This window comes from Aquarana catesbeiana, linkage group LG01 (assembly GCF_042186555.1).
Source record: "Aquarana catesbeiana isolate 2022-GZ linkage group LG01, ASM4218655v1, whole genome shotgun sequence".
Classification (NCBI taxonomy): Eukaryota; Metazoa; Chordata; class Amphibia; order Anura; family Ranidae; genus Aquarana; species Aquarana catesbeiana.
In genome coordinates, this window is record NC_133324.1 from 866,088,992 (window position 1) to 866,115,238 (window position 26,247).

The 26,247-nt window shown below is 40.4% G+C and overlaps 1 long non-coding RNA gene across 1 annotated transcript in view; it reads left to right on the forward strand.

Annotated features, from left to right (window-relative positions):
* Nucleotides 1–26,247, forward strand: part of LOC141117016 (uncharacterized) — a 29,657-nt gene that overhangs the window by 529 nt on the left and 2,881 nt on the right. The window contains exons 2-3 of the long non-coding RNA XR_012237083.1: nucleotides 14,834–18,196; nucleotides 21,891–21,964. This is a non-coding gene — a long non-coding RNA (uncharacterized lncRNA). The remainder of the gene's footprint in view (nucleotides 1–14,833; nucleotides 18,197–21,890; nucleotides 21,965–26,247) is intronic.

Here is a 26,247-nt window from a genome sequence, read left to right on the forward strand (position 1 = left end):
TTACGTGCATATTCGCATATATGCGTTTGCAAATTTTCATGTGCCTTTTTGCGCAAATGCGTGAAACTTGATACTCGCTTTCTCGATCTGCACAATACATAAATTACCATTTGTGCGCATTTGCATGCATGAGGCCTAAATTATTGACCAAAAAAAGCATTTTTTTTCTATTTTTTTTTTCTGAAGAATGCACAGCGCTTATTTACACGCCTGTGTGCATAGGCACTTTACAACTAATCGGCCGTATTTTAGCTCAGTAAAAAAAAAAAAAAAAAAGCTGTACTGAGCTTTTTCAGCCTGGGTTCACACACATGCGAACGCAGACATTACATATGATTCGCACTGCACTGCTGTGCCGATCACATGCGATGTCTATGCAATGCGAATTCAGCCATACATTTGTATGGCTGAACTCGCATTGGATTCACACAAAAGAGGTGCATTCACATCATGCAATTCGACTCCTGTCCGAATTCACGGTTCGCACTGCGATCTGCGAACCGATCTGGGGTTGTCATTAACTTTGTATTGACACCTGCAGTGATTCGCAGAGGGCAGTGTGAATTGCCTGTGAATGAGATACAATGCGGGAACTGGCACTGGAATCGTGCTGATACCCGCATCGCATATGTGTGCTTAAGCTGCAGTGTGCGAGAGGCCTAAGAGGGGATACAATATATTACGGCATGTATTATCATTAGAGGAGATGTTGAGAGGGATAGAAAAAATATCACTGCCTGCATTATCATCCGAGCAGGAAGCAGGGAGACAAGCAAGCCGTTGGCAATTAACGGCTTAATCACCGGCCAACTTTACTATGTAACCTGGGAAAAGTGTGTGGGCCGCTCAGGCACGATAGGGAGGGGGTATGTGGACAGTGCATCTGCTGCTAGAGTGCTGACAGGAGATGGAGCCCGTCCTTGCTCCTGCAAAGGTTCAAGAAAGGACGGGTGACCGCTGGAAGTCGCACATCTATGATGTTCTGCTGCAATGAATGGACTCCGACCAGGCCACGCCCCCAACATGTTTCACTCTGCCCCCCCAAAGTCTGATGTCTTAAACATCCTATAAAAAACAAAATGATGTCCCTAGCATCTGGTATCAGAACCACTTCTCACTTTAGGCTCTGGCCCCTACTATATACACTACCAAAAAGTGGTAGTTCCAATTTTTTTTTGTCTCACGATATTACCTAACTTTGATATTATCAAAGGTCAAAATTTCAGTATAAAACACATTAAGGTGAATTTTAGGGCAAGCAAATGCAATAAATTATCCACGCTTTTGGGAAAATATAAAAGACGAGGTTGCACAGAGTAAATGCCCAAGCTCTTCTCCTTCCCCTCCACCCCGCCGGCACCCGCCATGTCGGCTCCAGGCCAGCAGATGGGCAAGCAGAGCCCGGAATACATGACAGGGGTTGCGCCGGTACTGGTGGCAGTAACAGGCCATCCATGGGAGGTGCAGGGGCGCCGCCCCCAAAGCTAGTTATTAAAAAAAAAAAAGTGGCCCTTTAAGTGTGTAAGGGGCGCCGGACACACAGCTGTCTATGGAAAACGTGACGTCCTTGCAATAATGTGATTGTGGCTGACATGCTTCATTTGCTTTCTTTAGGGAGTCCTTGGGGCGCAAAGCAATGCGACCCCAAACACTCCACCACTCTAGAATAATTCTGCCTGTGGGGATTGTGAGTGGCGCGGCCCTTAATACGTGGGCAGTGCCTTTCGCAGAGCTGCGCCATCACATCCTGGCACTGGATGGAATGCAAGGCCTGAGCGGTGCCTCCTCTCCAGGTATCGGCCGGACCAGTAAGCACTGGCAGCAGCAACGATATGAGAAGATGTGGTGGGGTAGCCTGTGGTGCACTGCAAACTGAGTGGGCACTCACTGCTGAAACAACTGCTGGCTGCTGCTAGACACAGGAAGGGAAGAGTGGTTGCTTGGACAAGTTGGGCTTAGTTCATGGATATGTCTGACTGTGTTAGCTGGTGGTGGACTTCAGACTGGGCACCAGGAGCGGCCAGTCACGCTGTCCCTGACTGACTCAGTCCCTGTGTGTTGCTGCTGGCTGCGCTGCATCACTGGGAACCCCTCATAATGGCATAGCAGGGGTCCAGGTCTGGGAACTCAGCATAGCGATGATGGGAACCCCTCATATTAGCACAGCAGGTGTACAGACCTGGGAACTCAGCACAGGGATGTGGGAACCCCTCATAATGGCACAGCAGGTGTACAGACCCAGGAACTCAGCAAAGGGATGGTGGGAATCCCTCGTAATGGGCACAGCAGCCAGCAGGTGTATAGACATGGGGACACCTGATGTAAAGGGGGACTCTCATGGGGACATCTTATGTAAAAGGGGACTCTGATGGGAACGCCTGATTTAAATGAGGACTCTGATGGGGATACCTGATGTAAAGGGGGATTCTGATGGGGACACCTTATGTAAAGGGGCACTCTGATGGGGACGCCTGATGTAAAGGGGGACTCTGATGGGGACGCCTGATGTAAAGGGGGACTCTGATGGGGACGCCTGATGTAAAGGGGGACTCTGATGGGGACGCCTGATGTAAAGGGGGACTCTGATGGGGACGCCTGATGTAAAGGGGGACTCTGATGGGGACGCCTGATGTAAAGGGGCACTCTGATGGGGACGCCTGATGTAAAGGGGCACTCTGATGGGGACGCCTGATGTAAAGGGGCACTCTGATGGGGACGCCTGATGTAAAGGGGCACTCTGATGGGGACGCCTGATGTAAAGGGGCACTCTGATGGGGACGCCTGATGTAAAGGGGCACTCTGATGGGGACGCCTGATGTAAAGGGGCACTCTGATGGGGACGCCTGATGTAAAGGGGCACTCTGATGGGGACGCCTGATGTAAAGGGGGACTCTGATGGCAACGCCTGATCTAAAGAGGGACTCTTATGGGGACATCTGATGTATAGGGGGACTCTGATGGGGACACCTGTTGTAAAGGGAGAGTGGTTTTATTTTACTTGAAATGTGGATGTGATTGGACTACTGTGATGGGCACAGTGAGGCTGCAATTGATGGGCACCGTTTTATCTAGCAGTAATGATACATAATCACCTGCTAAATGGCTATTTACAGTCCTGCATTACTAACAGTTTAATTTTTCAGTTTGTTTGCGCCCTCCAAAAAATTTTGAGCACCAGCCGCCACTGACTGGGGATGTGTATGAAAGCTATCAGGGGGCTGTGCGAATGCTTCTACCTGACAGGCAGGAGTCTGTCTGTCAGTTTTACACACAATTCCAGTGGCTGCAGCCACTGGCTTGTGTGTAAAACCCCCCCCCCGCTGCCAGGTCAGGTCCGTAAGGCGTATGGACCTGGCAGCGAAAGGATTAATGAGGCATACGCCAAGGCCAGGAGACAAATGGTTAAATAAAATACAAAAATTTAAAGGACAATTAACTCTTTCATAACTAAGCCTATTTTTGACATTTGGTGTTTACAAGTTAAAATCCGTATTTTTTTGCTAGAGAATTACTTAGAGCCCCCAAACATGGATGTGTATTCTAGCAAAAAGTAAAATATATATATATATGTATATATGTATGTATGTATGTGTGTGTATATGTATGTATATATATATATATATATATATATATATATATATATATATATATATATATATATAATTTTGTTTTTTTTGCAGAGAATCTAGGGAATAAAATGGGGATTGTTGCAATATTTTATATAACATGGTATTTGTGCAGCAGTGTTTTAAACGCAACTTTTTGGGAAAAGGACACTTTCATGAATTAAAAAAAAAAAAAACGTGAAGTTAGCCCAATTTTTTTGTATAATGTGAAAGATGATGTTACGCCGAGTAAATAGATACCAAACATGTCATGCTTTATAATTGCATGCACTCGTGGAATGGCGACAAACTACGGTACCTAAAAATCTCCATAGGCGACGCTTTAAATTTTTTTTACGGTTACCAGGTTAGAGTTACAGAGGAGGTCTAGTGCTAGAATTATTGCTCTCGCTCTGACGATGTGCGATTTGAACAACGTTTACATATGCGGGCGCGACTCTCGTATGCGTTTTCTTTGCCGCGTGGGGCGCTTTAAAAAAATGTTTTTTTTCCTATTTATTTTATTTAGTTTTATATTTATAAATTGTGTTTAAAAAAAAAAAAAAATAATTTTTGATCACTTTTATTGCTGTCACAAGGAATGTAAACATCCCTTGTGACAGTAATAGGTGGTGACAGGTACTCTTTATGGAGGGATCGGGGGTCTAAAAGACCCCCGGTCCCCCCTTTGCACTTTAAAGTATTCAGATCGTCGTTTTTGTGATTCTGAATACTGTATATATTTTTTAAACCGGCGCCATTGGCAGCTGAGTAAACGGGAAGTGACGTCATGATGTCGCTTCCGTGTTTAGAATTAGGAGGCTCGAACGAAGCCGCTTACGGCTTTGTTCCAGACTGTCACTAGCCGCCGGAGGCGGCGGATTGGTGATTGGGCCTCCCGGTGGATCGAGAGGCCCGGTAAGAGCGTCGGGAGGTGGGGCGTCCCCTCCCGCTCCTCCGGTATAACAGCCGAGCGGCTTTTAGCCACATCGGTTGTTCTACCTGGAAAGCCGATCGCCGGCTCTAAAAAAACAGTACCGGGATGATGCCTTCAGCTGCTGGCATCATCCCGGTATAACCCCCGGAAGCCGAGGCTGCACATCTGCGTACGCTCGGCGGGAAGGGGTTAAACTATTTTAAACCCTTGCTTCCCTTATAGAGTGCCTTGAAAAAGTATTCATACCCTTGAAATTTTCCACATTTTGTCATGTTACAACCAAAAACATGAATGTATTTTATTGGGATGTAATAGACCAACACAAAGTGGCACATAATTGTGAAGTGAAAGGAAAATGGTTGTCAAATTTTTTTACAAATAAATATGTGAAAAGTGTGGTGTGCATTTGTGTTCAGCCCCCTGAGTCAATACTTTGTAGAACCGCCTTGCACTGACCTTTCAGGTCAGGTTCATAAGATGTACAGACCTGGCAGCGAAAGGGTAGTGAGGCATATGCCAAGGCCAGGAGTCAAATAGTTAAATAAAATACTAAAATTTAAAGGACAATTAAACTTTGTTTTAAACCCCTGCTTCCCTTATACTGTATATATCCAAAATGCCTGCTACAACTGGTCAGACACTTGGGAAACATCAAGTCCTTTGCTGAGACATTAACCTCTTCATGACAGAGCTTTTTTCAGGTTGCTTACTCATAAACAGACGCACTATACTTCAATATATATATATATATATATATATATATATATATATATATAATTATTATTATTATTATTATTATACAGGATTTATATAGCGCCGACAGTTTACGCAGCGCTTTACAACATTAGGGCAGACAGTACAAGTACAATACAATTCAATATAGGAGGAATCAGAGGGCCCTGCTCGTTAGAGCTTACAATCTAAGAGGGCGGGTCAAGTTATACAAAGGGTAATAGATGTGGGGGATGAGCTAATTGAGAAAATAGTGCAGTTGTTAGATGGAGGCAGGATAGGCTTCTCTGAAGAGGAAAGTTTTCAGGGATCGCCTAAAAGTGGATAAAGTTGGAGACAGTCTAACAGATTGGGATAGGGAATTCCAGAGGATGGGCGAGGCTCGGGAGAAGTCCTGGAGGCGGATATGGGAGGAGGTGATGAGGGAGCTAGAGAGCAGGAGGTCTTGGGAGGAATGGAGATGGCGATTAGGTTGGTATTTTGAGACTAGGTTAGTGATGTAGCTGGGGGCAGAGTTGTGGATGGCTTTGTAACTTATTGTTAGTATTTTGAATTTAATTTGTTGGGCGAGTGGTAGCCAATGGAGGGATTGGCAGGGATATGGATATATATATATATATATATATATATATATATATATATATATATATATATATATATATATATATATATATCTTCACAGGCTATATGCTGTCATAACAAACATCTGTAGGCAGGCTACCTACAGTATACTGCACTAGCAAGGTAATTGGCTCGCCCAGGCTGGGGAAGGGTTAACTTTTAGTTCCTCAGTACCCACGCTTTTGGTCTTGAGCCAGCCTTCCACCCCGTGTGATACATAGTGCCAAAACTTACATTTTTTTGAATGAGGTCCCGTCTGGTCCTGGACATTGATTAGACTGCACATGCGTGAAAGAATTGAACAGAAGGAGGGAACTAATGCGCAAAACCAAAGTGAGCTGAAGCAATTATAAATAAAGAGATCAAAGAAGTCGCCAAACATAAAAAGGTTCCCACACAGAAAAAAACAATATGATTATAAAAGATATGTGGCGCTAACTAAAGTGCATGAAAAGATCATAAATAATGTGATGAAACATAAAAATAATGATAATTCTTCGGTGTAACATCAATACACTAACAAAATCAAAGTGATAAAAGAATCCAATAAGAGTGCATAAGTCCAATAATACTCTAAAAGTGCATAAAGATGAAAAAAAATCACAAAAAGCAAAAAAATTGGAAAAAAATTGCATAAAGTGAAAAAAATTGCATATAAGGAAAAAAATTGCATAACGTGCAAAATAGTGAAAAACGCTATAAAAATAGACAAAAGTGCATAATCCAACAAGTGCAATAAGATTCCAACGTGGGTGAAGTAAATCTTCATATAACAGTTTGTGCAAAGAACAAAAAGTGCATGTGCAGAAAATGTTCGGTTTCAGATTCCTCCAATTAGCAGCAATCCGTGGTGCGCCACACGTTTCCCCCAGCCTCTCACCTCTAGTAAAGACCCCTAAGGGTCAAGTTGGGCCTGCAGTCTGGAGCAGATGAGAACCAGCGGTCGATCGATCCCCTCCAATCGTCACAGCACTTGGCGGGTCTCTGATGGAAGGCTTCAAGCTCGGCAGGTAGGGTGGAGGCATGCAATAAAAAGGAGTATCCCCATTGTGTAGTATTCAACACAGTTTTAATAACCACAACGTAGTAACCTACATTTACAATCAGGATAAACAGCACAGAGCACAGTACTTCCGGTCTTGGCCGCGACCGGAAGTGACGACACCTGACTCCTCCCTGACGCGTTGCGTCACTGCTCACGTGACTTTGTCAAAGGGTGATGGAGTCAGGTGTCTATTTATATGGTTCGTTCCATTAGCAGAGCAGATGAATAGGTAATTAGTCTATCCTCACTAAAGTGAATAGTAGCAATATCTCAACAGAATCTGGATAATTGTAATGGATAAACCTTCTAGTAAAAAGTCTAATTAAAAAAAAGATAAAATAAAGAAGATAAAAATTATAAAAAAGCTTATGTAAAACCCCCATAGGACATCGCCATCTGGTGGTAGTCGGTCAGTAAGACCTAAAAAACACTAGCACACAGATGACATCTAGTGGTAAAAAGGTATAAACTCATTCCTAAAAACACAATACATAAAATGGACTCCTTAATCTACTTCACATATACTGCCATCTTGTGGATAACTAACAATTGGCATAAATGAATTTCATAATGTAAGCTGGTTACTCCGATATGTGAAGCAAAGAAGAAATTAAAACATACCTAGAGGATGGTAGATGTGAATATATGAATCTTTTGAGCCCTAGCAATAGTCGCAAAAAAATCAATAGGGGAAAAAAGACAGCAAGAGGGAGAGAATAATAAAGTGTAGATGGCGTACGAATAGTTTAGAAATAAAACGGTTGAGATCGAATTCAATGTTATGTCCCAAAGGTGTTAAAGTCCGTAATTCGTGTATTCATCTCAACTCTAACTGACTAATTTTGATTACCTTATTGATCCTCTCCAGTGGGGTTTATATTTTTCAATGCCACATACCAATAGGGATGAGGGATCTTTATTATGGAATTCTGCGTAATGTCTTGACAGACTATGTTTTACGAAGCCCATTTTGATATTTTGGACATGCTCCCTCAGGCTTTTCCAGAGTTCCCTTTTCGTTCTACCAATATATTGAATCCGGCACGGACATTCTAATAAATAAACCACCCCCTCAGTCCGACATGATATGAAGTCCTCTATTGGATACTCTTTTGTTGTCACTGTAGAGGTAAAACTGGATTTCTTTTTCTTACTTTCTTTGGTATGATGGACAGTGTAACATTTTTTGCAGGGGTAATATCCTTTCCCTTCAAAGAAGGAGAAGTTCTTCTTAGTTGGAGGCCTTCAAGATCATTTTTTTTGAAAACTTTTGAAATATTTCCATCCTTCCCCGGAGGGGGGTTAAAAAGAGATTTATTGCGAAGATTACTAAATAATATGCCATTAGTATCGGGAACATTTTTTCCCCTAGATCTCCTGGATTGCTTAACATATATTTCTTTATATGCAAGCTTCTAGTAAATTTATTAATATCCACATATGTGTTGAATTTGTTAAGGTTCTTTCTAGGAGCGAACTTTAATCCTTTATCCAACACTTTGATTTCCACTTTTGTCAATTCCACTCCACTGATGTTTATGATCCCCTCCCCTACTATTCTCTTTTTCGTTCGTTTTTTGACCCCTGCTCGGCATCTCTTCTTGTTTTTCGTTTCTTCCTGTTCTTTTCTCTATAGATCTGCTTGGAGTTCTTCTCTCTCTCGATCCCTCTGTGGTTCTAGATTCTGCTCTTCCCCTCTTTTCGTGTTTCTTTCCAATTTGGGATCTGGGGTGCGTCTGATATTCCTCCGGGGGTCCCGTTCTTTTCAACACATATGTGGATATTAATAAATTTACCAGAAGCTTGCATACAAAGAAAAATATGTTGAGCAATCCAGGAGATGGTAGGGGAAAAAATATTTCTGATACTAATGGCATATTATTAAGTAATATTCGCAATAAATCATTTTTTAACCGCCCTCCGGGGAAGGATGGAAATATTGAAGATACCTGAGGGACGCCAAGCATCTCATTCAATTATTGAATGATGTTACCCCGACCGAAGAGCCTATTTATATGGCAACAGTTGACATTGCGTCACTCTATACAATTATTAATCATGAGGAGGCTATCCAAGCAACAAAGTGGGCTCTGAGAGGCCTGAGTGACTTAAAATGTGTACAACAGAGGTTTATTTTGGATTGTTTGAGATACAGTCTAAATTCTAATTATTTTTGGTATGAGAAATCTTTTTTTAAACAGGTATGTGGCATTGCAATGGGCGCAAAATATGCGCCAAGTGTAGCTAACCTGTACATGTCAGAATGGGAGGAAGAGGCATTATACAAAAAATTTCCACCACAGCTTATATTATTCAAACGATATATAGATGATATCATTATTGTTTGGGGTGGAGACAAAGAAAGTCTTATTGACTTCTTGTTTGGCCTAAACAATAATGATAAAAATATAAAGCTGACCTGGGAGATAGGTCCAGGAAATAGATCTCCTTATCGATCAAGAAAGAAGAAGGAAAATTTATCACCCAGACCTATTTCACATCCGTGGACAGAACTGGCTACTTGCCTTTGGATAGCTGTTACTATGTACCATGGTTGGATAACATACCAAAGGGCCAATTTATTAGATTAAGACGAAATTGTACAACAAAGGAAATGTTTATTAAACAGGCGGAAGTAATTGGAGAGAGATTACAAAAAGGATTGCAAAAAGGCTACTGTCCGGAAGTTTTTAATGAAAGAATAAGAGATGTGGCGGTGTTGGATAGAGAGAAGCTGATACAAGACACAGTCAAAAATACAGAAAATAATAACACTCTATCCCTTGTTATGGATTTGAATGTCCAACATAAACAAATCGAAAGAATTGTTAGAAAATATTGGAATATTATCAAGGCGGATCTCCATCTTGGTGTTATTCTTCCCGAGAACCCAGATTCACTTACCGGAGGGCTCCGACCCTCAGAGACCACCTAGCAAGAAATGTGCTTGATCCTCCCACTAAGACCCCTTTCACACTGGGGCGGTTTGCAGGCGGTATTGCGCTAAAAATACCGCCTGCAAACCGCCCCTAAACAGCCTCCGCTGTTTGTTCAGTGTGAAAGCCCGAGGGCTTTCACACTGAAGCCGCGCACTGGCAGGACGGTGAAAAAAGTCCTGCAAAGCGCTTCTTTGGAGCGGTGAAGGAGCGGTGTATTCACCGCTCCTAAACCGCTCCTGCCCATCAATGGGACAGCGCGGCTATACCGCGGCAATACCGCGGCTATAGCCGCGCTGTACAAGTGATTTTAACCCTTTTTCGGCCGCCAGCGGGGGTTAAAACCGCACCGCTAGCGGCCGAATACAGCTGCAAGAACGACGGTACAGCAGCGCTAAAAATAGCGCTGTTGTACCGCCGACGCCCCCACCGCCCCAGTGTGAAAGGGGCCTTAGAAGAACTTCTCCTTCTTTGAAGGGACAGGATATTACCCCTGCAAAAAATGTTACACTGTCTGTCATACCAAAGAAAGTAAGAAAAAGAAATCCAGTTTTACCTCTACAGTGACGACAAAAGAGTATCCAATAGGGGACTTCATATCATGTCATGAGAGGGTGGTTTATTAGAATGCCCTTGCCGGATTCAATATATTGGTAGAACGAAAAGGGAACTCTGGAAAAGACTGAGGGAGCATGTCCAAAATATTAAAAAGGGCTTCGTAAAACATAGTCTGTCAAGACATTACGCAGAATTCCATAAAAAAGATCCCTCATCCCTATTGGTATGTGGCATTGAAAAATATAAACCCCACTGGAGAGGAGACAATAAGGTGATCAAAATTTGGCAGAGTTGAGCTGAATACACGAATTACGGACTTTAACACCTTTGGGACATAAAGTTGAATTCGCTCTCAATTGTTTTATTTCTAACTATTAGTACGCCATCTACACTTTATTATTCTCTCCCTCTTGCTGTCTTTTTTCCCCTATTAATTTTTTTGCGACTATTGCTAGGGTTTAAAAGATTCATATATTCACATCTACCATCCTCTATGTATGTTTTAATCTCTTCTTTGCTTCACATATCGGAGTAACCAGCCTACATTATGAAATTCATTTATGCCAATTGTTAGTTATCCACAAGATGGCAGTATATGTGAAGTAGATTAAGGAGTCCATTTTATGTATTGCAAAATATATCAAGACTAACCAGCACAGGAGCAGTGGGTCCTCCTCCAGTCTACTCAGGAGCGTGGAGATCGGGAAGTTCCTCCCTGCATCTTTCCCTGGTTGGATTCTTCGTTAACCTTACCGCTTAGTCGGTGAAAGCCTGTATGACTCACCGCCCATGGCCAGCGAGTCCATCCTTTCCAGTAAGGGCATTTCATTTATATCGTTGCTAGCTGAAAGTTTGGGTTTATAAGAAGATACACCCTAGTTTTTGACACGTATGTGGTGGTGCAAGATATGAATACGAGTTTTTGAACTCCTTCCATTTCAAAAGAACTGTTAATCTTCAGAGACTGTTTAGTCCTTATATCTATTACAGTTATTTGTTGAACAAATTGCACTTGTTTTGATTTACTATTATTCCACTGTTGATTGATTTCACATTTTTTAAGGGGTCTCCAATGAGACATACTTACACTACTCACAGATACTTACCTATATACCAAATATGGTAACACTCATGTTTATAATTTAGTGCGCTTTATAAAGGTGGTTTGTTCATTTATAAACCCCTCTGTCATCACTCTTATCTTTATTATAGCGCTACACTTTTTGTTTCCCATTATCATATACAATTAGTTAGAGGTCGACCGATATATCGGCCGATATTTGATGTTTTTTACTTAATCGGCATCGGCCGATTGTGCTGATAAAAAAGGCCGATATCAGCGGACTTGCAAATGACTTCTGTAATAGAAGTCAATACAAGTTGCCTGAAAACTTCTGTGAAGAGACTTCTCCCCTCTCTGGGCAGCCTGCCAAATCAGATAAAAAGAACCTGATGGATACAATGTTTACACTTATGAATGAACTGAGCTCTGTGTGTAGAAGCTCTCAGTTTAACCATTTAAAGACTAAATCTTTTCTGACATTTAGTTGCTTACAAGTAAAAATCCTGTATTTTCTGCTAGAAAATCACTTAGAACACCCAAACATTATATATATATATATATATATATAATTTTTAGCATAGACCCTATGGAATAAAATAGCAGTTGTTGCAATATTTTATGTCACACGGTATTTGCGCAGCGGTCTTTCAAACGCAATATTTTTTTGAAAAAATACACTAATAAATTTTTAAAAAAACTAAGCAGTAAAGCACCTACATGGTTAACAGAGGACGGAATTAAAATTAGACTTGAGAAACTTAACATTAATAAATCACCGGGACCAGATGGCTTGCATCCGAGGGTACTTAGGGAACTCAGTCAGGTGATTGCCAGACCGTTGTTCCTAATTTTTACAGACAGTCTATTGACTGGAATGGTACCAGCTGATTGGAGAAAAGCCAATGTAGCACCAATATTTAAAAAGGGCCCAAAAAACATCCCTGGGAATTACAGACCAGTTAGCCTAACATCAATAGTATGTAAACTCTTGGAGGGGATGATACAAGATTTTAGTAATAAGAATGATATCATTAGCAGTAATCAGCATGGATTCATGAAGAATCGTTCTTGCCAAACCAATCTATTAACCTTCTATGAGGAGGTGAGTTGCCATCTAGATAAAGGAAGGCCCGTAGTCGTGGTGTATCTGGATTTTGCAAAAGCATTTGACACAGTTCCCCATAAACGTTTACTGTACAAAATAAGGTGCGTTGGCATGGACCATAGGGTGAGTACATGGATTGAAAACTGGCTACAAGGGCGTGTTCAGAGGGTGGTGATAAATGGGGAGTACTCAGAATGGTCAGGGGTGGGTAGTGGGGTCCCCCAGGGTTCTGTGCTGGGACCAATCCTATTTAATTTGTTCATAAACGACCTGGAGGATGGGATCAAGAGTTCAATCTCTGTATTTGCAGACGATACTAAGCTAAGCAGGGCAATAACTTCTCTGCAGGATGTGGAAATCTTGCAAAAAGACCTGAACAAATTAATGGGGTGGGCGACTACATGGCAAATGAGGTTCAATGTAGAAAAATGTAAAATAATGCATTTGGGTGGCAAAAATATGAATGCAATCTATACACTGGGGGGAGAACCTCTGGGGGAATCTAGGATGGAAAAGGACTTGGGGGTCCTAGTGGATGATAGGCTCAGCAATGGCATGCAATGCCAAGCTGCTGCTAATAAAGCAAACAGAATATTGGCATGCATTAAAAGGGGGATCAACTGCAGAGATAAAACGATAATTCTCCCGCTCTACAAGACTCTGGTCTGGCCGCACCTGGAGTATGCTGTCCAGTTCTGGGCACCAGTCCTCAGGAGGGACGTACTGGAAATGGAGCGAGTACAAAGAAGGGCAACAAAGCTAATAAAGGGTCTGGAGGATCTTAGTTATGAGGAAAGGTTGCGAGCACTGAACTTATTCTCTCTGGAGAAGAGACGCTTGAGAGGGGATATGATTTCAATTTACAAATACTGTACTGGTGACCCCACAATAGGGATAAAACTTTTTCGCAGAAGAGAGTTTAATAAGACTCGTGGCCACTCATTACAATTAGAAGAAAAGAGGTTTAACCTTAAACTACGTAGAGGGTTCTTTACTGTAAGAGCGGCAAGGATGTGGAATTCCCTTCCACAGGCGGTGGTCTCAGCGGGGAGCATTGATAGCTTCAAGAAACTATTAGATAATCACCTGAATGACCGCAATATACAGGGATATGTAATGTAATACTGACACATAATCACACACATAGGTTGGACTTGATGGACTTGTGTCTTTTTTCAACCTCACCTACTATGTAACTATGTAACTAAGTTAGCCCATTTTTTTTATCAAAAAGTTTTGATTACCTGTTTTTGTGTATTTAATATTTAAGATATAGGTTTTTTTTTTTTTTTTTTTTTTTAATCTAAATTCTACATACAAGTAAACTGATTGGAGGTTTGTTTTGTTTAATAAATGTTTAAATGTAAAAAATTTTCTGTATCATTTAAGGTTGCTTTCACACTGGAGCAGGCATGCGTTGACGGTAAAATGCTGCTAGTTTTAGCGGCGCTTTACCGTCATTTTAGCGGCGCTATTCGGCTGCTAGCAGGGCGCTTATAACCCAGCTAGCAGCCGAAGAAGGGGTTAAATGCGCTGCTGCCGAAACGCTTTGCAGGCGCTTCGGCAGAGGTGCGCATTCATTTCAATGGGCAGGAGTGGTGGAGGAGCGGTATACATCGCTCCAAAGATGCCGCTTGCAGGACTTTTTTTTTTTAACATCCTGCCAGCGCATTGCCTCAGTGTGAAAGCGCTCGGGCTTTCACACTGAGACTGCAGGGGAGCCGTTTTACAGGCGCTATTTTTAGCCCAAAAGCGCCTGAAAAACGCCCCAGTGTGAAAGGGGTCTAACTGTTAGATTTTATGAGGTGAAGGGAAAAAAAAAAAAAATCGGCCTAATATATCGGCCCAAAAAAATCGGCATCACATATCGGCCATTGGCCACCGATTTTTCTAAATATCGGCATCGGCCAGAGAAAAACCCATATCGGTCGACCTCTACAATTAGTCTTATTGTTAGTGTTGGCTGCTGTCTTCATCTGAGTTGGCGCAGCAGTTCCCCTTTATTTGATTACAAATCCCATCATGCCTCTGCCTCTAGGAGTCATGCCTGTGATTGTCAGGGTCCTGCAATGTCTCATGGCACTTGTAGTTTCAAAACAGCTGGAGGGCCGAGGTTGCCTACCCATGCTCAAAGCAATGGTCTTATATACTACATAATTGAACTTCATTGTTAATATATGTTTTTCAATATATTTTTATGGAGGTAGTGATATTTTGTCTATTTTCTTCAGGTATGGCAATACACATCTGGGCCAAACAAATATATCAAAATTATACATCTTGGTGATCATTCTGTCCATTATCCAATCCCACATGGAAATGCAAAATCCAACCGTTCTTTTATACCATCCACCCCATCACTATTAACAGAATGCAGAAAACAGTACTCCAATGTTCCAAGAAATGAAGGAGGAGATAATTGAAGAGCAGCAGCAACTTGCCCAAGAAATTTAAAACAAGTACAAATTATCCACTATTCAGAAAGTATCAGACAACAAATTGGTAAAGACGAAATATACAGTACACTACAGCTATCAGAACAAATAGATTTTGTAAGGCATGTCACTATTTATCCTGACCTTGTGGTGTTTGCTTGGTCAAAAGAGTTATTGGATTTGGGAAAAGATTTGACAAAAACTGCCTTACAAGACTCCAAAACAGAATAAATGTTTGCCTACGATACCACCTTTAATCTCTGTGATTTCTACATGTCAACTTTTGTCATGAGAAATACAATTCTGGAAATTAACCCAATTTTTCCAGTAGCATTTATGAATTATGAAAGAAAATTTCAAAAATACCATGAACTGTTCATTGTATGCCTGTGGACGGTGTATCCCATGCAAGCATTCTAAAGGAAACATCAAAAAGGAAAAAGTTCTTAGCATCAGCCACCAATAGAGAATATGACATCAAGCAAATGATTATTTGTGATACTGTTGGGGTTGTCTATATGTTGGAGTGCGACTGCGGGCTCCAATATATTGGCAGAACCTCCAGACCCCTGCACGTTAAGTTGGCGGAACACGTTAATAATATTAAAAAGGGTCTCAAGACCCACAACGTATCTAAACATTTTAAATTATTCCACCAACAGAACCCCAAGAGTGTAAAATTTTGGGGTATTGAGAGGGTCACTAAACATTGGAGAGGGGGTAATTTTATACGACAGTTGAGCAAAAGGGAATCTTATTGGATACATGAAACCCGTGTTCTTTGCCCTGATGGATTAAATGTTGATTTTGATATTAATTGTTTTATCACTGATCGTTGATTTTTTTATTATGGTGTGTTGTTGATGCAATAGATGGTCGCGGATGACTTTTTTCCTCATATATATATATTTTATATACATTTTACTTTCTATTAATTTATAATATGTAGACATATATTTTTATATTTTTTGGTAATATTTATGTGCCCTTGGATATTTTCCTCTGGTTATGCACTTACCAGCAGTCCTTTTGCCACTACGGTGGTTTTGTTAATGTCATGTTAGTTTTTAATTCATACCATTACATTTTTACCTGTTTCCGTTGGTCTGTTTGTTATGAGTGGGGACGCTTCCAGGATTTTATCCCTGCATAGTGATCTCCGCCCTTTCTCTTACGTGGCTTGATGAGAGTCGCCATGGTAACATTACTAGTATAAGACGCGAGTGCTCACGTTGCTTCCGTATCCGCTGATGAAGTCCCCGCCCATTGGGACGCAACGCGTTCGGAAGAAGGAAGCGTCGTGACGTCACCCACGGCCATCACGCATCTCTTTTCCCAAACACGCTATATGCTTCAATATCTGGCACTGAATAAGTGCCTTGTTTGTAAGTGCTACATTGGTTATTTTATTTAATAAATTGTACTTTATGGAGAGCACTATGTTGTACTCTTTCTGTTTCATATAAACTGTACAATGCTGGGAGAGCATCATATGCTGCCATATGCTTGCCCTTGTCCTGCTGTTTGACTGATCTGGATCTGCCGTGCACCATCCTCATATGACCCGTAAGGGAAAGCACTTCTGACCCCTCTATAATCAAAGGGTCCCTGCCATAAGGTGAGAGGCCATCCTTTACATTGGTGGAAGGATCACAGAAAGTCACTGAGATGTCAGCATGAAGTCACATCACATATGAATGTTCGGATTGATTGAATTCTTTATGGACTTTCATTGTTGCTTTCATTTGAGTGCTGCACCACCTGTTTTTTATTTTTTCATTGGAGAACTTGCTTACATCTAAAGGACATTTAAAATATTCCATTTGTGACTGACCGTGAAAAAGGAATTCTTAATGCTGTAAAGAAAGTGGCACCATCTATTTCCATGGTTTTATGTGAAAATCACATTTTGAAAGATGTAGAGCAGGGATTTTAACCGGTTCAATACAGGGCATTTTCACCCCCTTTCATTCCCAGACCAATTTTTAGTTTTCAGCACTGTCGCACTTTAAACGACAATTACGACGTTGTACCCAAACAAAATTGACGTCCTTTTTTCCCCACAAATAGAGCTTTCTTGGGCTTGGGTCTGAATTGTTTGGCGGCACTGTAACAAAGTCCCGCCTCCTAGACCAGCTCCTGTGATAGTTTGAAAGTTTGCATGCGGCCCCCATGGGATATGAAAACTTGTCCAGTGGCCCTCAGGTGGTTTGCGTTTGAGACCCCTAATGTAGAGTCTTTGGTAAAATCTGCTGGAGGAAAAAAAGATGATATAAAAAGGTATTGAAGGATCATGTGGAACAGCTTAAAAATTCTGAAAGTTTTAGAATAGAAGAACAAATATGAAGAGTTCAGAATATTGTGGTCATACTAATTTTCTGAATATTTTGAAAATAATTAGCATGAACACATTCAAATTTTAAAGCAGGTTCTATACAAAGAAGTTGTAAATACTGAAAAATTCTACAGAGTGGAAAGAATTTGTCTTTGGACAGCCTTCTACTGTGTTCACTCCATTTACAGCTGTTTTACCATTATGAATTCCAAAGGGCTTCCTATAGCCTTGGGATATTTACATTGAAAACCAACATTTAAGAAGTTGCAGAAAACCCCGAATGAGTACACACACTTCCCATTATACCAGAAAATTGTTGAGAAGGTGAAATCAGAAAATCCCATAATAGTTTGTAGCCCTAAAAAAAGTATCTGTTGACAGAATGACAAGGACAGCAATTTCAAATATGTGCATTGAAAACAATTTGTTTTTTCTAAATGGACAACTGCAGGCGTTTGTTGTTAAAAGTCTATTTAAAATTAGATACATTCAGTGTGCTTGTCACCAAAGCCAACATGTTCCTGCAGAAGCCCTGGATTTCGTGATCATTTAATTGCAATCCAAAAGTCATCTGGATTATTCATCCCAGATAACTTTACCTACAATCTTTCTTCTCTGAGGAAACGAGCACGTCGGAAGGAAAATCAGGACGTAAAAAGGCTAGAAAACAAGATTATGACAAACTAAGGCAGCACCAGACACCCAGATGGCAAGTCATGCAAACTCATCACAACCAAAATGACAACAAAAAATTCACAGAGGAGAATACAGAAGTTGAATCCTGCAAATGCGCAACAGTCATACAAATGGAGGAGAATGCTGAGGTACGGTATGCCATCTCACCACAAGAAAATGGTGACCAAACCTTTTATGCAAAAGCCCCACAGTTACACAGTTCAATTTAAGAAAATCTTTAATTTAAGAAAATCTTTCATTAAGCCTGAGGTCTCTTTCCCTGCCAACCTTCTAATACATCGATGGCAAAATGGCTTGGTTGGGATTTAGACAATCTTTCCCCACAATTACCGCACTTCTTAGTGGAGCTAGTGCTAGGGAATGTAGAGGGTGGTTTGTCAGAGACCTCCTGAGCTCCACTTGGGGAATCTACAAAAAAAGAGGAAACAATCATAGGTCACTCTTCTTGCCCCCCTAACATGGCTGCAGGCCCCTTCCCCAAAGGTGAGAGCATGGGGGCTTTTCCAGGAACAAATAGAGGCTAACTTGTTGTCACTGCCCATAGTAGGTAAGAAAAGATCTTACCGGGTCCTGGCTTGCTCTTGCCTGCAGCCATCTGTGCTGCCTTTCCATCCTCCTCCATGGAGGTGGGATTTGGCAGACTTTTTCTCCTTGCAGCTCGCTGAGTCCTGTAGGAACAGGAATCTCTCAGCCTCCACAGTTGCGCGGGTCCGGCGTCGCCTCCACACTTATCCTCACTTCCTGGGTCGCGTTGGGCATGATCTGCCCCTTTCCTGTCCTGTCCAGACCAGAAGTTCTGGTTTCAGATCAAGGTTTGGTGTGCGCTAGGTACTCCCCTGGTTTCTTACATACTCTGAACTCCGGCAAAATGGCACCCGCTGCACACAGGGAAAGACAGGAGGAGAGCTGAGTGGCAGGGGATCTTAGCTACACCCGGACCGCCTGCACAAAACCATTGATGACCTTTTGAGAAGCTCTAAGGTGGCAGGTTAGTGTGGCCCTCACCAGCATTCCTAAACCTGGCTCACAGGGGTACCACCCGACAGTCTTCTGGTCAGAGAAACAAACGTTTCTCTGAAAAGCACAACCAATACTGAAGGACAAGGGGGAAGGTGGGGCCTTTTAACAGCTGTGAACAGATTGTGTTTCCTGTAGGGAGGAGCCTATCATCTCTCATGTATCGCTGTCCTGGACGGTGAGATGAGAAACAATCCTCCTTATGAGTGATGGGCTCAATAGCCAATTTATGCATGGGAAACAAAATATGAAAACATCACAGTGCAATGTATCAAGAAAACATAATGGTCCATAATGTGGGTGATTAAACTGCTCACTCATATTTTCAAGACCAGTAACTGCTCCGTTAACACAGTTTAGCAAGGGACCCATCAAGTTTCTGTATATTCCTGGTAGCAATACTCAATCCAAAAAGGAAAGGAGAGGGAATATAGAGCAGCAATAGCATATTTATTCCAGATAATAGAAAAATGTATAAAGAAAGGTCAAATGTGTACCTTTTCAAGTGTAACTATGATGTTCCACCAAAATTCCCAATGTAAAACAATAATTAAACCCATATTCTTATCAGAAACAGGTTAAAAATGTTTAGTATGTGTAATCATGATATTCCACCCATAATCCCCATGAAGAAAATTAATTATACCCATATTATTAGAAACTGGTTAAATATGTCCCTTGGGAATAATATTTCCCCCATAATTCCTATGTATAAAAAAATAATTATTTCTACATTCACATCAGAAACTGGTCAAACGTGTTCCTTGGTATGTATAATCATGATATTCCACCCATAATCCCCTTGTAGAAAAATAATTATACCCATATTCTTATAATTAATAGCTTAACTACCGTATGTTTCTGTGAATCCACATATTCCTGTCAGAAATAGGTTAAATATCTTTCAGCCAAAAATAAATGATAAGGTTCAATTATTTGAGAAATACTGGGATCCATGGACTAAATATCAAATTGATGGTTCTAGAATTGTTTCCACTTGAAATTACTTCAAAAATAGAAAAGTCGGCACAGGATACCTTTTTTTTTTTTTTCTTGTCTTTTTTCTGTTGGACCTATTGTAATATTCACTTATAATATTAGGATGACAAACTCATCCTCATATGTTTACAAAAGCTTATTAGAATTCATGTACATTTAAGGGTACTTTTCTTTAACAGAGTTTGAAAACTTATATCTTATATAAAATATATCAGATTTACATGTTACGGTATATTATTTTACTTGCAAATTTTGAAAACATTTATTTATTTTAGTGTTTACTATATCATTGTATAAACTATTAGATCTTGTACCCTTGCTGTACTATTCAATGAATTTCATTATTTATACATTCTTTATTTGGAAAAAATAAAAAATCTGAATAAAATCTTTAAAAAAAAGAAATAAGTTAACTATGTTCCTAGATATGTTTATCTATGATGTTCCACCCATATTCCCCATGTACAAAGATAATGCTATTCATATTCTTAGCAGAAATAGGTTAAATACATTCCTAGGTATGTTTAACTATATTTCACCCATAATTCCCATAGTAACAAATAATTATACCCATATTCTTATCAGAAATAGGTTAAATATGTTCCTTGTTAGGTGTAAACATGATATTCCACCCATAAAGAACAATAATTCTACCCATATTCTTTTTAGAAACAGGTCAAATGCATTACGTAGGATGTGTATCTATGATAATCCAACCATAATCCCCATAAAGAACAATATTTATAACCATATTCTTATCGGAAATAGGTTAAATATGTTCCTAGGTATGTTTATCTATGATATTACACCCATAATCCCCATAGTGATAAATAATTATACCCATATTCTTATCAGAAATAGAAAGCACAATTGTGATAGGAGGAAGCAAGGAGACAAAGGGGTGGGACTTTAAATGAAGCTCATGATGACAAAATGAATGTATTGGTAGAAAATGAGATTGTTTAATAAAACATAAAAACCATGTTTGAGTCACATATACACAAAGAAATGCATCCATAACATGGCTGCATTTGTCTGGATTTGTTTCCACATTTTGTCTCTCATAGTTGAGGTATACCTATGATGACAATTACAGGCCTCTCTCATCTTTTTAAGTGAGAGAACTTGCACAATTGGTGGCTGACTAAATACTTTTTTGCCTGTGTGTGTGTGTGTGTGTGTGTGTGTATGTATGTGTGTGTGTGTATATATATATATATATATATATATATATATAATATAAATATATATATATATATTCACTTGTTGAGGAGAACCGCACTCTGCTTACAGTTTAGTGCCAGCAATCAGGTCTTCCCACCGACCTTGTATATAGAAAAAAAGTCCAAGAGGTTGCTGCACTTAAAAACTTCTTTGCTTTATTTCACAATATCTTCAGGAGAGATTTACAAAGCAAGTATAATCCTTTCAAGCAATATCACAGGCAAGAAATGCCTACACAGTTTCAGACATGAGTAGATTCAGATATGGATGGATGAATCTACTCATATACTTGCTTTGTAAATCTCTTCTGAAGATATTGTGAAATAAAGCAAAGAAATTTTTAAGTGCAGCAACCTCTTGGACTTTTTTTTTATAGATAGTATCTATCTATCTATCTATCTATCTCTCAGCAGGTGAACAGCAACATAGTCATTACCATATATTTGTGTATAAAATATACTGACATCTAATTAGTATTGCAGCCAATAATCCAATCATCCCATCATGTATTTTAGTATGTCCCAATATTATTTAATTTTTTTATATATCTTTTAAATATCCTATAAATATTTATTTTACAAGGATACGGAATGTGAGGATTCACAAAAAAAATCCTGCAATTTTTAAAAAAGCAAACAGAATACAAGCCAATGAAGGTAAGGGTGCCTAATATCTTTCTGATCCTATAATCTACTGTACATATGTTTTTTTAGGTGACCGTGCATCTGGATTGGCCGAGTATAAGCTTTATCCTCACCTCTAGACAAAATGAGTAGTCAACATGTGCAGTGTCCTCAGCCCCACTGCATGGGGAAAAATGAATTTTGCCTGCATTTGGGCTTTAATGCATACACATAATGCATTGTTAAGCATATAACGTGTACAGTATATATGTCAATAATATCATGTTATTATAGCCCTAATGGTAAATTTTACACATTTGGGGGGAAAAAAGTCTACGTAATAGTGACTTAAAGTGATTGTAAAGGATTGTTTTTTATTTTTTAAAAATGACAAACATATACTTACCTCCACTGCACACAGAGTGGCCCCGCACCTGTTCTTCTGGGGTTCTGCGGCTCTTGCGGCTCCTCACTGCATCAGATAACCCCCTAGGAGAAGCGCTCTCCCGAGAGGGTTACAAATGCTGGACTCGGCCCCGTTCCCGGCACCCGCGCCATTGGATTTGATTGACAGCAGTGGGAACCAATGGCTGCGCTGCTATCAATCTATCCAATCAAGAGCCGGGCCCCCTTGGAGAGAGGGACAGCGTGTCCCCGCCAAGGAGATGAAGGGGCTCAGGAAAGTAAAAAGGGGGGCTTGGGGGGCCGGTGACTGCCAGGTGTTTTTTCACCTTAATGCAGAAGATGCATTAAAGTGAAAAAACATGAGGGTTTACAACCCCTTTAAGCATTAGCAACAAGAAAATATATTTTAACCACTTGCCGACCAGCCGCCGCATTTTTACTGCGGCAGAATGGCACGGCTGGGCGAAACTGCGTTATGTTATGTCGCTTCGCCCTGTGGCCTCCAGCGGCACGTGCCCGCTGCTTGCCCCCCGAGCCGATGCGAGTGACCGGCGGGTGCGATGACCGCTGGGCTCCCGCGATCGCTTGTGACACAGTGAGAACCAGAAACTGTGTGTAAACACACAGATCCCGGTTCTCTGAGGGGAGAAAAGACTGATCCTGTGTTCATAAAAAGTATGGACAGCGATCTGTCATCTCCCCTAGACAGTCCCCTCCCCCCTTCAGTTAGAACACACACTAGGGAACAGATTTAACCCCTTGATCGCCCTCCTAGTGTTAACCCCTTCCCTGCCAGTGACATTTTTACAGTAATCAGTGCATTTTTATAGCACTGATCGCTGTATAAATGCCAGTGGTCCCAAAAATGTGTCAAAAGTGTCCGATTTGTCCGCCATAATGTCGCAGCCACGATAAAAATCTCAGATCGCCACCATTACTAGTAAAAAAAAAATTAAAAAAATGCTATAAATCTGTTCCCTTTTTTGTAGACGCTACAACTTTTGCGCAAACCAATCAATGCTTATTGCGATTTTTTTTTTTTTTTTTTTTTATTTACCAAAAATATGTAGAAGAATACATATCGGCCTAAACTAAGAAAAAAAATTTGTTGCTTTTTTAAAAAAAAATGGGGATATTTATTATAGCAAAAAGTACAAAATATTGTTTTTTTTTTTTTCAAAATTGTCACTCTTTTTTTGTTTATAGCGCAAAAATTACAAACCGCAGAGGTGATCAAATACCACCAAAAGAAAGCTCTATTTGTGGGAAAAAAAGGAGGTCAATTTTGTTTGGGTGCAACGTCGCACGACCGCACAATTGTCAGTTAAACACCGCAGTGCCGAATCGCAAAAAATGGCCTGGTCATTCAGCAGCCAAATCTTCCGGGGCTGAAGTGGTTAAAATAAATAAATTGTTCACAACAAATCACCCGGACTAGACAAGTTATACTCGCCCTATGGTGGCTGTGTTCCACCAAAACAGTATTTGTCACTTATGTTTGCGGTGGTGCTCCAATAAAATGAGATCAAACACAAGTGTCAATTATGCAACAGCTTTGGATCTTATATGTGTTTATTACAAGATAGGGCAGGGTATGTGATCTGCATGATGTTGTTGTGTCTGCCATCAGCTTTTTAAAACCGCTATTGATGTTGTAAACCTGCCAATAGATTAATCAACATTTTCTCAGTTCCGCAGGGACTGGACTAATTTACATGAATGTATGGGTAGGCTGCTTGTACACTAGTCGATCTACCGATCAACTTTTGTACAACCAGCCTGTGATCAAATGTTCTCTTGATCAGCACCTTTTTTTTGTTTATAGAGCAAAAAATAAAAACCGCGTGTTCAAATACCACCAATACAACACCCTATTTGTGGGGAAAAAAAAGGACATCAATTTTATTTGGGTACAACGTCGCACGACCGCACAATTGTCAGTTAAAGTGACGCAGTGCTGTATCGCAAAAAATGGCCTGGTCAGGAAAGGAGTAAATCCTTTCGGGGCTAAAGTGGTTAATTAATTAAAGAATTCCTTCTTTGTTTTCTCTGTCTCTCACTTTTTCCCTCTACCTTTCCCTTTCTTCTTGCTCTTTTTTACTTACCAACTCTGTATAATAACATTTAAAAGAATTTATTCTAACTTTTTCATTAGCTCTGTTCTAATTTCATTATTTAGTTTTAGTATAGTTAAATAGCGAACTATGTCCTTTTTTGGAATTGAAAGAAAGTTTGCAGCACCCTACCATCTGGAAATGGTCTTGTGGAAAACATGAATCACACCATTCCAAGGTAAGAATTCTTTTTTTGGTGAATCCGATGTTTTGTTAAGATGACATAGATAGGACATGGATGCATCAACAATATTTTTTGCGTGTTAATCAATGTTATATTAAAATTTGAATATTCAATTGTTTTTGGGTTTTTTTTTCGTTTTTTTTTTTTTTTGTTAATTATGAGAACTGGAAAATAATTTAAGGCACGCACAATTTTGAACAATGTAGCAAAATTAACAATTTTAAATAAATATATTAATATTTAAAAGGACATAGGCATCATCTACAGTAATTACTAGTTTAGTTTTTGAGCTTAAAACATATTTATGTTAGAATGTTCTAAGCTTTATATTTTTGGGGCATTCTGAATTACAATGGTGAGATTGATATAGAATGTATCTATTTATATTGTGTATTCCTGTAATAATAGGACTTTAAGAAGACATTAAAGCTATTATTTTTTTGTGTAATAAAAGATGTTATACTAACTGTTTCTGTGCAAGAATTTTGCACAGAAAGGTCACTTTACAACTCTTTGGTAATCCCTCGCTGGACCTGTCTGCTCCCTCTTCCCCCTTACAAAGCAATGTGCCAGTTTGGTGGCCGTGCTTCTGTTCTGGCCTATGTGCATCCATAGACACCCACACTGTGATTTATCAGTACAGCAGCCATTCTCTAATAACAATAGAGAGAGAGAAGCGCTATTCTACAGCAGGGGGAATGCTGGATCGGTGAAGGGGTTCATTCAGTTGTTTAGGGATCAGGGTAAGAGAACAGCTAGGGGTGTGTGTTTTACATGAAAGTGATTGTAAAAGTAGAAATTTGATTTTTAAATAATAAAAAGGTCCTACTTTACCTACTGTGAGTAATAGTTTTCAAAGAGCATCAACAATCCTCTCTTCTGGGGTCCTGATTCTCCCCTCCCCTCTGAGCGCCCTCATAGCAAGCCGCTTGCTAAGGGGGCATTTGTGTGATTTTGATCTCGAGCCAGAATGTGTGCGTCTATTGACAGCAAACAAACACCCCCCCCCCCCCGGGCTCTTACCGACGATGCAGAGCAGATTGCTCCAATGACAGCAGCCATTACATGCCTTGTAATAGGAATAAAAGATTGGACCCATCCAATCTTAACAACCTACGCCCCATCTCCCTGCTCCTCTTCTTATTCAAACTCCTGGTCTACAACCAACTGAGCGTCCATCTTGCTGATAATAGCCCTCTTGATCCCTTTCAGTCTGGATTTCCTCCTCAACACTCCACAGAAACTGCTCTCCTAAAACTAACATACGATCTACTAACGGCCAAAACCAATCGACACTATTCTGTACTCCTACTCCTGGACCTCTCTGCTGCCTCTGATACGGTTGACCACCCCCTCCTCCTCAAAAAACTTCACGCCTTTGGTCTCTGTGACTGTACTCTTCACTGGTTCTCCTCCTACTTATCCAACCCCACCTTTAGCGTTTCTTATAACTCTACTGTCTCCTCTTCTCTACCTTTCTCTGTTGGGGTCCCCCAAGGTTCTGTTCTTGACTTCTCCTATTTTCAATCTACACCTCCTCCCTGGGTCAGCTGATAGCCTCCCATGGCTTCCAATGCCATCTCTACGCTGATGACACCTAAATCTATTTCTCT